We start from the raw sequence: 14,188 nt of genomic DNA on the forward strand, positions 1-14,188 counted from the left end.
TATGCATGTGTTTGTGTGTGTGCGCCTCTGCATTTGTGAGTATGTGCGTGTGTGTGTGTGCGTGTGTGTATGTGCGTGTGTGTGTTTGTGTGTGTGTGTGTGTGTGTGTTTGTCAGTGAATATGTGTGTATGCCTGTGTGTTTGTGTGACTCTGTGTGTCTGTGCATGCCTGTGTGTGTGTGTGTGTCTGTATCTGTGTGTGTGTGTGTGTGTGTGTGTCAGTGAATATGTGCGTATGCCTGTGTGTTTGTGTGGCTCTGTGTGTCTGTGTGTGTGTCTATGCATGTGTTTGTGTGTGTGCATCTCTGCATTTATGTGTGCGTGTGTGTGTGTGTGTGTGTGTGTGCGTGTGCGTGTGTGCATCTGTGTATGTGTGAGTGTCTGTGTGTGTGTCTGTGTGCATTTGTGTGTGTCTCTGTGTGTGCATGAGTGTGTGTGTGTGTGAATCTGACTGTATCTGTGCACATGTGTCTGTGAATGTGTGTGCGTGGCTCTGTGTGTCTGTGTGTGCGTGGTGTGTGTGTGTGTGTGTGTGTGTGTGTGTGTGTCTGTGTGTGTGTGTTTGTGTAGCTCTATGTGTCTCTGTGTGTGTGCGTCACTGCATTTCTTTCATACAGAACCTGAATTGGCAGAAAAGCAACTGATCAGAGTGGAATGCAAGCTGTGAGATCGCATATTTTAAAATTCAATTTCTTTTTGGCAGTGCATATAATTACACTTTCTGCTGCCTTGACAGAGACAAACATCAAAACAGAATTAAGAATACTAAAGCTGCTTTAGCGCAGACACTTCAAGAAACAGCATTGTATATGTAATTTTGGACTCTCCAAATATTCAAACCACTCTGTTTATAGCACAAGGTATGAACAACAAGATCAGGACTGTACAAAAATATCACAGCCTAGAGTGAATGGGAAATAGAAGCAAAAGTGGGATAGAAAAGAGATGGGATTGAGGTGAGAATGAGATTGAAGTAAGGATAGCTATGTAGCAAAAGTGCCAGTGAAGTAAGAGCGGGACCGAGAGAAGAGCGAAGTTAGAGACAGTTGTATAATCAGGAGCTCGGTGGGATTCAGGACAGTTGTGGGTTTCGGGTAGGAGTGAAATACTGATGCAAGATGTGACTTAGCAGCAGAGATTGAACTGCTGTGAAATGGGGCTGGAATGCACCAAGGGAATGAGTAGGGTCCTGAAGAGTAAAAAAATAGTTCCTAACATGTTGAAACTTCACTTTTCAGCAGAGAATGCAGATGGACATTGAGTCTTCCCATTCTGCTGAGGTATTTTTGTGGTCCCACTAACAGCATAAATATCTCAACTGCATGTGATAGATGTTAATGTGACACTAAAATGAGGAACAGGTTACAGAATATAAAGGAAGAGAATGTGTCTTGCTTTTTCTGCAGTGTAGCTCAATCTAGCAAGTCATTGCCTTTCACAGAGTAACCATCATGATGAACATTCTGACATTCTAAATTCATAAATTATACCTTCAGATGAATCGCCCTCTCTGAACGTTCAGAGATGCTGTCATATTTTGTGTAAGAGAGATTGAAGAGGAGGAGGACATGATGGAATAAGGCAGTTGATACAACATGTCCATCAAGATGGGAGACAGTTGTATAGCTGACAGTACAAAAATGGCTAATACAATGATACATTTCTTGAATGACCCTCAATTTTGCAACTAAACAAAACGGTGAGCTCAACTCCAATTTACCTGCATCCTGAAGGGATACCACAGTCAAAAGGCTCATAATGTGTCTTCATGGCACTCATTCTAGATTTAGATAGAAGGAAATTGGTTATGTCATCAATTGCATTTTGTCGAGCCATAGATCTAATTCTGCTTGCTGTACAGAGGGCAGAAAATAAGATCTCTGACTCCAGCATTGGCAGTTCTTACTATCTCTCAGAAAATAAGATCTTGTATATCTGTAGTTTCCCTCACATCTCAAAATGCTTCACAGTCAGTTAAATATAACTTGAAATGTAGGCCAGATTTTTCCCCACCTCTCTGCCACTATCAAACAGACACCGTTGACCCCAATCTGGAAATCTCTCAGCCAAATATGGCACCTACCATTTTCGGAGGAAGTGTGAGTTACAAATTACCCAAACTGCAGCTGCTAACAGGCATACCAGGCCCTCATTAGTCAGGAGTGGCTAACATGGAATTTGCAGATCAGACCTGGTCAGAGCAGATCTACATCCTGAGGAGTTGTTTGGCTAGATAATAAGGGTTAATCCTGGCATGTAGCCCTGGGATAACTTTGCAAGAGATCAGATGCCCTTTGGGATAGTTAAAGTTAGACATGAATGTGTGCAAAATAAAATAATTGAAAGAAGCAAAAGCAACTGTAAGCCGATACTCCTTAGATATTTACAAATAAAGCTACCTATGAGTTAAACAAAAATTATTGCTACCTTTTCATTCTCTTTGTTCATATAAACTTGAGGGCTATCATTATCAGATTAAACTGAATCATTGCTTTCATAACCCTCAACTATTACAATGAGTTGCCTCTCAGTTCACAGATTTAATTGACAAATGCAAATAGCTATAGTGGCTGAAATGGGAAAATGAGTTTTGAAACTTGTTTTTATGAGGGACTAAGCACTTGATTTTTTTTTAAATTAAGAGTTAGGTAGTTGAATGAAAGTAAATTTCATGAATGGGTTTTTTTTTATGAAGGAGAGATATGTTTGATAAATGTAAATACTGCAATAGACACTTGGAAACGTATTTTATTTTAGTTTTGGAGTGAGATCTGCTCAGCATGGATAGCAGATACATCGGCATGGAGGGAACAAAGGCACAATGGTGATGGGTGGGAATCATGGGCTGGCATTGGTCAATACTGGGTTGCCATAGGCACTACAAGGGGCAATGGGGATTAGATCGAGGCATACGTTGGTATGGAGAATTGGTGGAGGGGGTGAGGTAGAAAGGAGGGCACGTGTGGCTAGAGAAGTGGGTAGATGGGCACGAGGTGGCATGGAGGATATAAAGGATCATGACTTGATTTAAGGTTTAGATTAGTATGGACTGGCATGGATGGGGCATGTGTGGGGACAATGATAGGGTAAGGACTGGATCTTATCTTATAGAACATTTTTTAAAAATCTTGATCAACTGCTGGCAGGGTGGGACGGGGTCTCTACCCAGCAGGCTTCACGCTCAGTCCTGGGCCTCACCCAGTGACGCTCTACGAGCACTCGTGGAACGAATATCTGATGTTCTGGGCCACTTTATCGGATCAGGTTTATGGAGTGAGGAGTTGGTCTGACTCTGTCACACCGAGCTGGGATTAAATAGTCAGAGTATTGTCAATATTGTTTTAATGTGGGAAACACAGCAGTGGGTTTGGGAACAGCAAGATCCCACAAACAACAATGTGCTAATGATCAGATTTTAGATGGTGGTTACAGGCATGGGTTTGGCATGGGGGTCAGGGGTGGGGTGAGGATCCCCTACTGTTTTAAAAATCCCCCTAGGAGAGAGAGTAGGGCCTCAATTTAATTTTCCCACCAAACGGGAGCACCTCTTCTTCTTTGCGGTGCCTCATTGAGGTGTCAGTCTAGCTGAGGTTCTCAAGTCACTGTGTGGAGAACCCACAAGCTGCTGGATCTCCCTGTAAAAGTGTTTCAGCTCAGTCAGAGGCGCCATGACCTTGTGTAGCATTAGGCATGTTAGCTGGCTTTGTCAATCACTGCAGGTTCCTCATTAATAGAGAAGGTATATTACGCTGGGGGGGGGGGGTGGTGCAGGGGAGGCATAGAACATAGAACATAGAACAATACAGCGCACTACAGGCCCTTCAGCCCTCGATGTTGCACCGACCTGTGAAACCAAACTGAAGCCCATCTAACCAACATTATTCCATTATCATCCATATGTTTATCCAATGACCATCTAACTGCCCTTAAAGTTGGCTAGTCTACTACTGTTGCAAGCAGGGCATTCCACCCCCTTACTACTCTCTGAGTAAAGAACCTACCTCTGACATCTGTCCTATATCTATCACCCCTCAATTTAAAGCAATGTCTCCTCATGCTAGCCATCAACATCTGAGAGAAAGGCTCTCACTGCCCACCCTATCTAATCCTCTGATCATCTTGTATGTCTCTATTAGGTCACCTCTTAACCTTCTTCTCTCTAAAGAAAACAGCCTCAAGTCCCTCAGCCTTTCCTCATAAGACCTTCCCTCCATACCAGGCAACATCCCAGTAAATCTCCTCTGTACACTTTCCAATGCTTCCGCATCCTTCTTATAATGCAGTGACCAGAACTGTATGCAATACTCCAAGTGCAGCCGCACCAGAGTTTTGTACAGCTGCAACATGACCTCATGGCTCCAAAACTCAATCCCTCCACCAAGAAAACCTAACACACCGTACGCCTTCCTAACAATCCTCCCAACCTGGGTGGCAACTTTCAGGGATCTATGTACATGGACACCGAGATCTCTGCTCATCCACACTTCCAACTTCTTTAGTAAACCATCTTGACAAGGATTTCAACTTCAGGGAGGCAGTAATGGTTCTGCACACTGACTATAAACGCAGCCAAGTGACCTCTGCAGATTATTCTGATGAAATTGTGGTGCTGACCTTAAATACCGGTACAGAGGTGTCTGCCTGATTTTACGACCAATTCTATGGAGGTCTCCACCACTACAATGTGTCTCGATTCAGAAAAGTACTTTTTGTAATGTTTTCAATCAGCAGATCCCTCTTCTGTCATTGGATTAGGTACTACACCATAAGCTTAGGTTTGAGACATTCTGCTCAATGTGAAGGTGATGTCAAGAACTGTCTTTAGGCTTCATAGTAACACTGTTTATTAAATATTTAGGGCTAAATATTGCGGTACATGCTTATTATGGCCATACTAGGCTCTGATTTCATGCTTACATTATAGAACGGCCAATCTATCTACATCATGTCTTTATCTCCATGTTGTAGTCTACTCTGGTGCAGATTTCCGTAGTGTTCCATCTTCACCCACATTGTGTTATTTATACTCGGACATGTGCAGTTCTATGATATCATCGCCCGATTGCTCCAGGGTCAACTGGGGGATGACTTTTATTTTTCACGATATGAATATATTAACGATACTCTTTCGGCACTCTTTTTTCACCCAGACAAGTTTCCAGATCATTGATCTTCAGGGCAACGAGCTGTAAGCTAGACCATTGTGCGACATGTTCCGTTTGAAACAACTTGACACCAATAATGTAGCATTCCGTCTTATACTTACATTACCACATAAGAAGCACATCAATTAATGTGGTAAAACATAAATTCCAGGGAATACGATATTAGATAACTTCTGAGAAAGTTACAAGACATAAACAGTGAAGTATAAATAATTTGGAAATTCATTCTTGGCTGAAATTTCCTCTATGTCTGCACTTTGCTCAATGATAACAATTCCATCCATCACAGCAGTCCCCTGTGTTGTCAATGAGGAGACAATCAAACTGGGTTCAAGACAGGAAGCCTGAGTTCGCTTAGCACCAAGAGTTAAAATCCTCCCCAAGCTGTGTTATTTACCCTGACGGGGTCCTCTATCACGGATTGACATCTTGCCTTCTCTAACTAATTCAGTGACTTGGCTTGAAGATTTGGAGAGGGTATGTTGTCAGTGCCTGTAACTGTGATCCTGACCAGACAGCTTGTTCACATTTCCCTGTGACGAACTTTGGTTCCAGGCCAATACTGCAGGATTAAAACCTGAAACCAAGGCTGATGAGTGAAAGTGTTGAAGTGTTTTCAACCTGAAATATTAACTTTGTCTGTGTCTCCACTGGCGTTGTCTGACCCCTGCCTATTTTGACTGACGCTAACACATTGAACCTCATGGCTGCTGTTGCAGCTGTTATGCTCTGGGGGCCACTGTTGGAAAGGGTGGTGCAAGCAGATTCAATAACAACATCTCAGTGGGATTTAGACGAACATCTGAAAAGTCCAGACTCTGCAGGGTATGAGGGAAAAAGTGAAGGGAGTGCAACTAATTGAATAGCTCTTTCAAAGAGCTGATAGCAGCAAATTGGGCCAAATGGCCTCCTTCTGCTTTGTCATAATCCTCCTTCTGCACCCATGAAGAATGGCATTTATTTTCATTGAATCCCTACAGTGCGGAAACAGGCCCTTCAGCCCAACAAGTCCACACCGATCCTCAGAGCATTCTACCCAGACCCACCCCCTATAACCCTCCAGTCTACACATCCCTGAACACTACAGGCAATTTAGCATGGCCAATCCACCTAATATTTTGCTCAGCTGGGGCTAGGAATTCCACAAGAGATTTTCAGGGAATTTGCAAAATTCATTGATTATTTGCAATGAATGAAAACACTCACAGTGATTGCTTTTTGAAATTCGTTTATGGGTCATGAGCATCACTAACCAGGCCTGCATTTATTGCCTGTTTCGAGATGGAAATCATTCAAATCAATGGAATCCCATTCATGAGTTCAGGTCCAGGCTGATCAGAATCATCTCCCGACACAGGCAGGTCTGTTGCACAGGCGATGGAATCTAAGTGAACCAAACAAAAGTTACATCTCCTGCCCTCAGCCATCGCACACCATCACTCACCCCTCCATTTCCACATAACATAGTGTTGCTGACAGCAGTGTCAGCCATTGCCTGAGGGTCTCAGTCCAGATCCCATGGCTCATTGGGCAGATTCTGACAGTGCCAGGCCTCAGAAACCCACAGGAGTGTGAAAATAACCCGGGCGAACCTGCATCCATTTCCCCACATTACACCGTATTGGAAATCAGCAATGGCTCAGGGAGGGATTGCGGGGGAGGAGCAGTGAGGTGTTGAGGAGGAACAGTGAGGGAGTTGGGGGGAGCAGTGAGGGTGTTGGGAGGAGCCGTGAGGGTGTTGGGAGGAGCAGTGAGGAGTTGGGGAGGAGTAGTGAGGATGTTGGGGGGGAGCAGTGAGGGTGTTGGGGGGAAACAGGGAGGGTGTTGGGGGGAAACAATGAGGATGTTGGGGGGAAGCAGTGAGGGTGTTGGGGAGGAGCAGTGAGGGTGTTGGGGAGGAGCAGTGAGGTGTTGAGGAGGAGCCGTGAGGAGTTGGGGAGGTGTAGTGAGGATGTTGGGGGGGAGCAGTGAGGTGTTGGGGAGGAGCAGTGAGGGTGTTGGGGGAGGAGCAGTGAGGGTGTTGGGGGTAGAGTGAGGATGTTGGGGGGGAGCAGTGAGGTGTTGGGGAGGAGCAGTGAGGGTGTTGGGGGAGGAGCAGTGAGGGTGTTGTGGGTAGCAGTGAGGGTGTTGGGGGAGGAGCAGTGAGGGAGTTGGGGGGAACAGTGAGGGTGTTAGGGGGAGCAGCGAGGGGTTGGGGAGGAACAGTGAGCTGTTGGGGAGGAGTAGTGAGGGGTAGGGGGAAGCAGCGAGCGGTTGGGGAGGTGCAGTGAGAGTGTTGGGGGGAGCAGTGAGGGGGTCGGGGGGAACAGTGAGGGTTTTGGGGGGAACAATGAGGGTGTTGGGGGTAGAGTGAGGATGTTGGGGGAGGAGCAGTGAGGGAGTTGGGGGGAACAATGAGGGTGTTGGGGGTAGAGTGAGGATGTTGGGGGGAGCAGTGAGGGGGTCGGGGGGAACAGTGAGGGTTTTGGGGGGAACAATGAGGGTGTTGGGGTAGCATTGAGCGGTTGAGGGGGTGCAGTGAGGGTGTTGGGGTGGGAACAGTGAGGGGTTTGAATGGGGAGCAGTCAGGGTGTTGGTGCAGGAATTGTCACTAATTTCAAATTGGTCCTTTAAAATGAAGTGAAGAATTAGCAGAAACCTGGTGCACAGTAATTAAACAGTTGAACGATTGACCGCAAGGTGACAGCAAGGGAGACTAGTTTAGTTTGGGATCATGGTCTGCACAGCCTAATTTAACGAAAGTGTCTGTTTCCATACTGTATGATTTTATCAATCTATAAGACATTTCAAGGGAAGAGTAAAGGTCAAGTTAGTGCCGCTGGGGTAGTGTGGGGCAGATACGCGAATTGGCCCTGCATGCAATAAATCCCCATTGTCCGTCTTTGTAAAGGACCACTGATCACTGGGTGGATTTCCACTCTGCTCCAATATTTGTACCCAATGGCAAAGCTCAGTGTTTCTTGCTAGATCCACTAAACAAAGCCTCTTCCGAAATATAGATTGGATCTGCATTGGAAGAGTGCTCCTTCACATCACTGGATTGTCAAGAGCAGCCACATTCCTCGCTTTTACAGAACTCCCTCTTGTACTCAGTAAGTTGATTCATTCACTAAGACTGTCTCTGATCATTCAGAAAATGGAAAATCTCAGTACAATTTTCTCTACTCTGTACTAATTATGCCTTTAGGGAATTACCATTGACGTTTATTTTATTCTCCACTATGTGACAGCGTGTATTGACACTGCTTTGAATATATGTGTCCTCATTCTCATACACATTCATCAGGAGCTACATATGGTGTGCAGAATCTTAAGTAAGTGGTCTAGGAGCAAGGAATTGATGTAATAAATGTTGTCCCAGCTAGTGATGCCCACATTCCATCAGGGAATGAAATATTTTTTAACAGTACATCAAATTTGTGATGAGTAGAGTATTAAAAGCATATTATAGTTTTGGGAAGAAGTTGTGCTTATCTGGTATCTATCACCACTGGCAAATGTCCCAAAGTCATTTGTAACTAGTGTTGAGGTATTGTTACTATTATAATATTGATGAAAGCATTATGGAATTATGCTTTATGGTAAGATCACACCTTTTGCTCATGTTAAAATCACACATGCAGCAATGTGGTAAGTGACCGGTAAGTTGTGTTTAGGAAGAGTTGACAGACAAACCAATGTCTTCCAACCCAGTCAGAGAAGGAAGGGAAGCAATGGCCTAATGGTATCATTGCAGGACTGTTGGCCCAGAGTACCAGGTAATGTTCTGGGGACCTGGGTTCAAGTCCCACCATAGCACACAGCAGAATTTGAATTCAATACAGAATTTGGAATGAAGGATCTAGTGATGACTGTGAATCCATGGTCGATTGTCAGGAAAAACCCATCTGGTTCACTAATGCCTTTACGGAAGGAAGCCGCCATCCTTACCTGGTCTGGCCTACATGTGACTCCAGACCCACAGCATTGTGGCTGACTCTGGGCAATGAGGGATGTGAAATAAATTCTGGCCAAGCCAGTGACACTCTCATCCCACAAGTGAATCTGTTAGTATATGTTTTTAAGTTTTTGTATCTTATGCCTGATGAAGAGGTTGGAAGAGATTATAACCAGGATGGGAGGGGTCTTTGATTATGTTGGCTGCCTTTTGAAGGCAGCAAGAAGAATAGGTGGAGTCATTGGATGGGAGGTTGGCTTGTGTGATGTTTACTGCTAAACTGAGCTGTCACCTGAAATGAATAAACAATTTTATAGAGTTTGAGCAGGAGAATAAATGTCAGTAAAACTTTGTTGGCAGCAAAGCTCACTTCATAGAATCCCCACAGTGTGGAAAGCAGGCAATTCGGCCCATCGAGTTTTCACCGACCCTCTGAACAGCATCTCACCCAGACTACCCCACACCCTATCCCTGTATTTCTCACCCCCAACACTATGGGCAATTCTTAGCACAGCCAATCCACCTAACTGTGCATCTTTGGACTTGACATGGCTGTTTTTCTAATGATGAGGTGTTTGTTTCAAATGGTTGCAGTCAGCAAGTTGCCATCTGCAATACAATGGCAATATGTACTGAAGCTATCGACACCAGGAATAACCCCTGTGCATGCCTGCCCTGTATTTGATGCTTTATCTTCATTCAGTGAGTATGGTCAGGCTGTGTGCTCACTGCTTCGGGCAGGAACAGACGCAGCTCAGGATGAGCTATCATTTCATCCCCTCGTTCACCTCAGCGAATGCAGATGTGGTAATTATTAAAGATCTGAATAACAAGAGACTAGCTGAGTCCCTACCTATTAATAATGCATCATCTATCCCTTATTAACTGAAGAGACTCCTAGACTTTCCTCACAAATGGAGATGTTCGCTTGGTGCTGTAACTTCCATTTCTCAGTCAGCTAGTTATAGGTTGAAGTAACCTGTCATCTTTAGCACATCACCAAGGCTGTTAGTTCCCTGCTGTGCTGTAGGAGTGTGCACAGCTCAGAGGGGCCTTTCAAACAAGACAGAAAACCGAGGCACTGTTTGAAGATTGAAGGGAATTCTCCTAGTGTTCAAGCCAATATTTCTGACCATCAGGTAACAAAATGAGCAGCTTATCTCATCATGGTGTGCACAGCTGTGGCCATTGATTTTCCCTAAGCTATGAAGGGGGTGCTGGAGGGGGCTCTGGATTTTCAAAAGCCCACCAGGGAAAGGTCACGTTGCAAACATTTGGATTCACCCCGTGCACCCCGGTTGAAATGCTGCTTGTAGTGAGCTCCACTATAAACACTGGCTTGTTCTGGTGTTTGGACATTTTCAGCTGGGGCGGATTGAAGCGCTTGCGAGTGCAGCTGTCATGGAGATAGCACGAGCCATATGTACGAATGAATGCATTGTTGTGAGATTTGAACTCGGTTGCTACCTGAGTCGGCCTTGCTTGTGCTTTCAGGCTTGGGTTCGTGAACCGTGAGCGTTTGGATTCTGGAGAGGACTGTGAAGATGCCAACATCACTTCGGCACCAGCGGTGGCCCAGGTAAACCAAAGACCGACAGCTGGCAGAGCAGAGCAGCCTACACTGGCCCCGTCACAAACACTGGACTTATACACTTAATGGTAGGGTCCTGGGGAGTGTTTGCTGAAGAAACAGACCTCGGGGTGCAGGTTCATAGTTCCTAAAGTGCAGAGTCACAGGTAGGCAAGATAGTGAAGAAGATGTCAAAAATAGATGCTGTTGGAAAAGCTCAGCAGGTCTGGCAGCATCTGTGGACAGAAATCGAATGTTTTGTGTTGAGTACTCTTCCTCAGAACTGGAGAAGGCATTTGGTACACTTGCCTTTGTTGGTCAGTAATATTGAGTACAGGAGTTGGGAAGTCATGTTGCAGTTGTACAGGACATTGGTTAGGCCACTTTTGGAATATTGTGTTCAATTCCAGTCTCCCTACTTTAAGAAAGATGATATAGAGGTTTATAAAATCATGAGACACATGGATAGGGTGAACAGACTAGGTCTTTTACCCAGGGCAGGGGAGTCCAAAACCAGAGGGCATAGGTTTAAGGGGGAAGGGAAAAGGTTTAGACAGAACTTAAAGGGCAACTTTTTCACATAGAGGGTGATGTGTGTATGGAATGAACTGCCGGAGGAGGTGGTGGAGGCTGGTACAGTTACAACATTTTGAAGGCATCTGGATGGGTACATGTATAGGAAGGGGTTAGAGGAAAATGGGCCAAATGATGGCAAATGGGCCTACATTGGTTTGGAGTGTCTGGTTGGCATGGACAAGTTGGGCTGAAGGGTCTGTGCATCTCTATGACGCTATGACAAGAAGGTACTGAGGTGAACTTGACAGGGCCTAGCTCTCTGAAAACCTAACCACTCCATTTCTCAAGGCAATGGCTAGCCCCATCAATGGTTGCCTTTGACCTTTTCAACCTGCACTCTGTAACACAGCCCTGCCTCCAGGCCCCTCCTAGCGCCTCTTCATGGTGCTGAATCAGCCTATGAATCAATAAGGAACTGAACCTTTAAAAATCGGGTGGATCATGAACCTACCACTGATCAGTACTCAGAAACGATCCTACTAAATGTTGGCATACATCAAGTAAACATGAAGAACAGCTCTGAGGAAGAGTCACTGTACCCTAAACATTAACTCTGTTTCTCGCTTCACAGACACTGTCAGACCTGCTGAACTTTTCCAGCAATTTCTATTTTTGTTTCTGATTTACAGCATCTGCAGTTCTTTTGGTTCTGAGGCGAATAGAATGTTGTCCTTTATTGTTGAGAGGATGGAATATAAAAGATCTTGCTTCAACTGTGCGGGGCATTGTTGAGCTGACACATCAGTCAATGTATACAAGTTTGGTTTACTTACACAAGGAAGGATATTGTTAAAAGTTGAGAGAAGGTTCGCTAGGCTGATTCCTGGGGCGCGAAGGGGCTGTCTTAAGAGGAACGGTTGAACAGGTTGGGCCTATACTCATCACAGTTTAAAAGAATAATATACACAGAGATTCTGAGGGGGCCTCGGTGACAGGGTGGATGCTGGGAGAATGTTTCTCCTCATGGGGGAATAGAACACAGGGGCACAGTTTAAGAACAAGGGGTCTCCCATTTTGCAGAGAGATGAGGAGGGCTTTTTTGCTCATTAGTTTTTTGATTTCTACCGAAACAGTAGTAAAGGCTTGGTCATTGAATATACTCAAAGCTGGGCTAGATTTTGGATTGACTAGAGAATTGTGGGTTATATTGTAAGGCTGGGAGATGGTATGAGTGCAAGCAGGAAAGTGGAGGTTAGGCCACAATCAGATTTGTCATAATCTCATTGAAAGGCAGAACAGGTTGGATGGACTAACTGGACCATCTATATCTTACAATGTTCATAATCTGACCTTGATGAAGAGGTTGCTTTCTCTAGTGGCCCTGCAAATGCTTCATTCCTTTAAGCTGTAATGTGGAAGGCAGACTCTGGGAGATAGTAGGAATTTCTGATGCTGGAGTCTGAGATAACAAGGTGTGGAGTTGGATAAACACAGCAGGCCAGGCAGTGGGACTCTGGGAAATGTTCGCTGGTGTTCTTTGTTCTTTGGCAATGGGCTGCAGATTACATTGACCATCGAAAACTGTGAGAATGTTTTAAGGTGATTTAAAAAGTTAGTTTATCTCAATATCCCTTGCATTTATTTTATTTTAGCGGTTGAACAAATGGGAAAGGAACTTAATTGACCTAAGCAACTCTGTATCAAAAACAGTTTGTGGTACAGACAGTAAGAGTCATGAGAGGCAGCCTCAGCAAGACATTGACTACATATGACACAAGCACAGGCTAAGGTTGTATGACAGTGCACAATCCCTTTTAACTTCAGATCAATCTCAAAAGGCCAGGGGGCTTGGAGAGAGTGAGCAGGCAGGAGATGTCTGTTATTGCCTGAGGTCAGAGTGTGTTCTCTGTGGTGGTCAGAGCCTGGGAAACACACTGTGTTATTTAAATGTCATTTAGTATAAGACCAAACCAATTACTGCTCCTAATCATGAAAATACATGAGTTATACATTGAGTTATTATTGCTGGACTAACAATCCTTTTGTTGCCATGGTGAATATGCAGAAACTCCTTTTTCATTATTATCCATTCATGGGATGGGGGCGACTCTGCCTAGGCTGCATTTATTGTCCATCCCTAATTGCCCAGAGGGCAGTGAAGAGTCAACCACATTGCTGTGGGTCTGGAGTCACATGTAGGCCAGACCAGGTAAGGAAGGCAGTTTCCTTCACTAAAGGACATCAGTGAGCCAGATGGGTTTTTACCGACATTTGACAATGGCTGTCATTAGATGTTAATTCCAGATTTTTTAATTGCACTCAAATTCCACCATCTGCAGACTATATGCAATGCTGGTAATACAATGGTGAATTTCAAGTCGGTCAAAATTCTGGAACTACTTTCTTGACAGCACTGGGGTTATCCCTACACTCAAGGGCTGCAGTGGTTCGAGAAGACAGCTCACTGCAATCTCGTCCGAGGCAGTCTGAAATAGGCAATAAATATTGCCTTGCCAGCAATACCCAGATCCCACAAAAGCTTTGTTTTTAAACTGGCAATTTAGTGCTGATGTTACCCTTTTGGTTATGGTTATGATCAAGCACATGGCAAAAGTCATCCAATGCTTCCATCGTCAATAAATTGGGCTTCTCCTATCATAGACCAGGCTTTGCTTACCCATCAACAGCTGAGTTACAAAAGCTTTACCAATGTATTTAAATCCCCCATTCTCTGTTATCAGCCATGCAAATCCTCACAAAAAATCTGCAAAAAAAGTGCTATGCACTTGTATGATTTTCCTCAGTCCGTAGTAAAGGTGTTATACATTTTTAAATATTAAAATAAAGTAAATGGCTAACTGCTTCCATTACAATGATGGATCGTAGACAATTACAGGACCAAGATGATTTCCTACAGTGAGTTCTGATGTCTAGTGTAAAATGACTACATTCATAGTCATCATTACATTCTTAATTCAAGATGCTGATTGAATTCAAATT

General features: G+C 44.4%; 1 protein-coding gene across 2 annotated transcripts in view; it reads left to right on the forward strand.

The window, feature by feature from the left end:
• Nucleotides 1–14,188, forward strand: part of LOC125456790 (5-hydroxytryptamine receptor 2A) — a 342,509-nt gene that overhangs the window by 116,533 nt on the left and 211,788 nt on the right. Inside the window, exon 2 of one of the 2 annotated variants that reach the window (XM_048540197.2) lies at nucleotides 10,597–10,681. The exons of the other annotated variant lie outside the window; for it this stretch is intronic. The gene's annotated coding sequence lies outside the window, so the exon portion shown is untranslated. The remainder of the gene's footprint in view (nucleotides 1–10,596; nucleotides 10,682–14,188) is intronic. 2 annotated transcript variants of the gene reach the window in all.

This window comes from Stegostoma tigrinum, chromosome 12, assembly GCF_030684315.1.
Source record: "Stegostoma tigrinum isolate sSteTig4 chromosome 12, sSteTig4.hap1, whole genome shotgun sequence".
Lineage (NCBI taxonomy): Eukaryota > Metazoa > Chordata > Chondrichthyes > Orectolobiformes > Stegostomatidae > Stegostoma > Stegostoma tigrinum.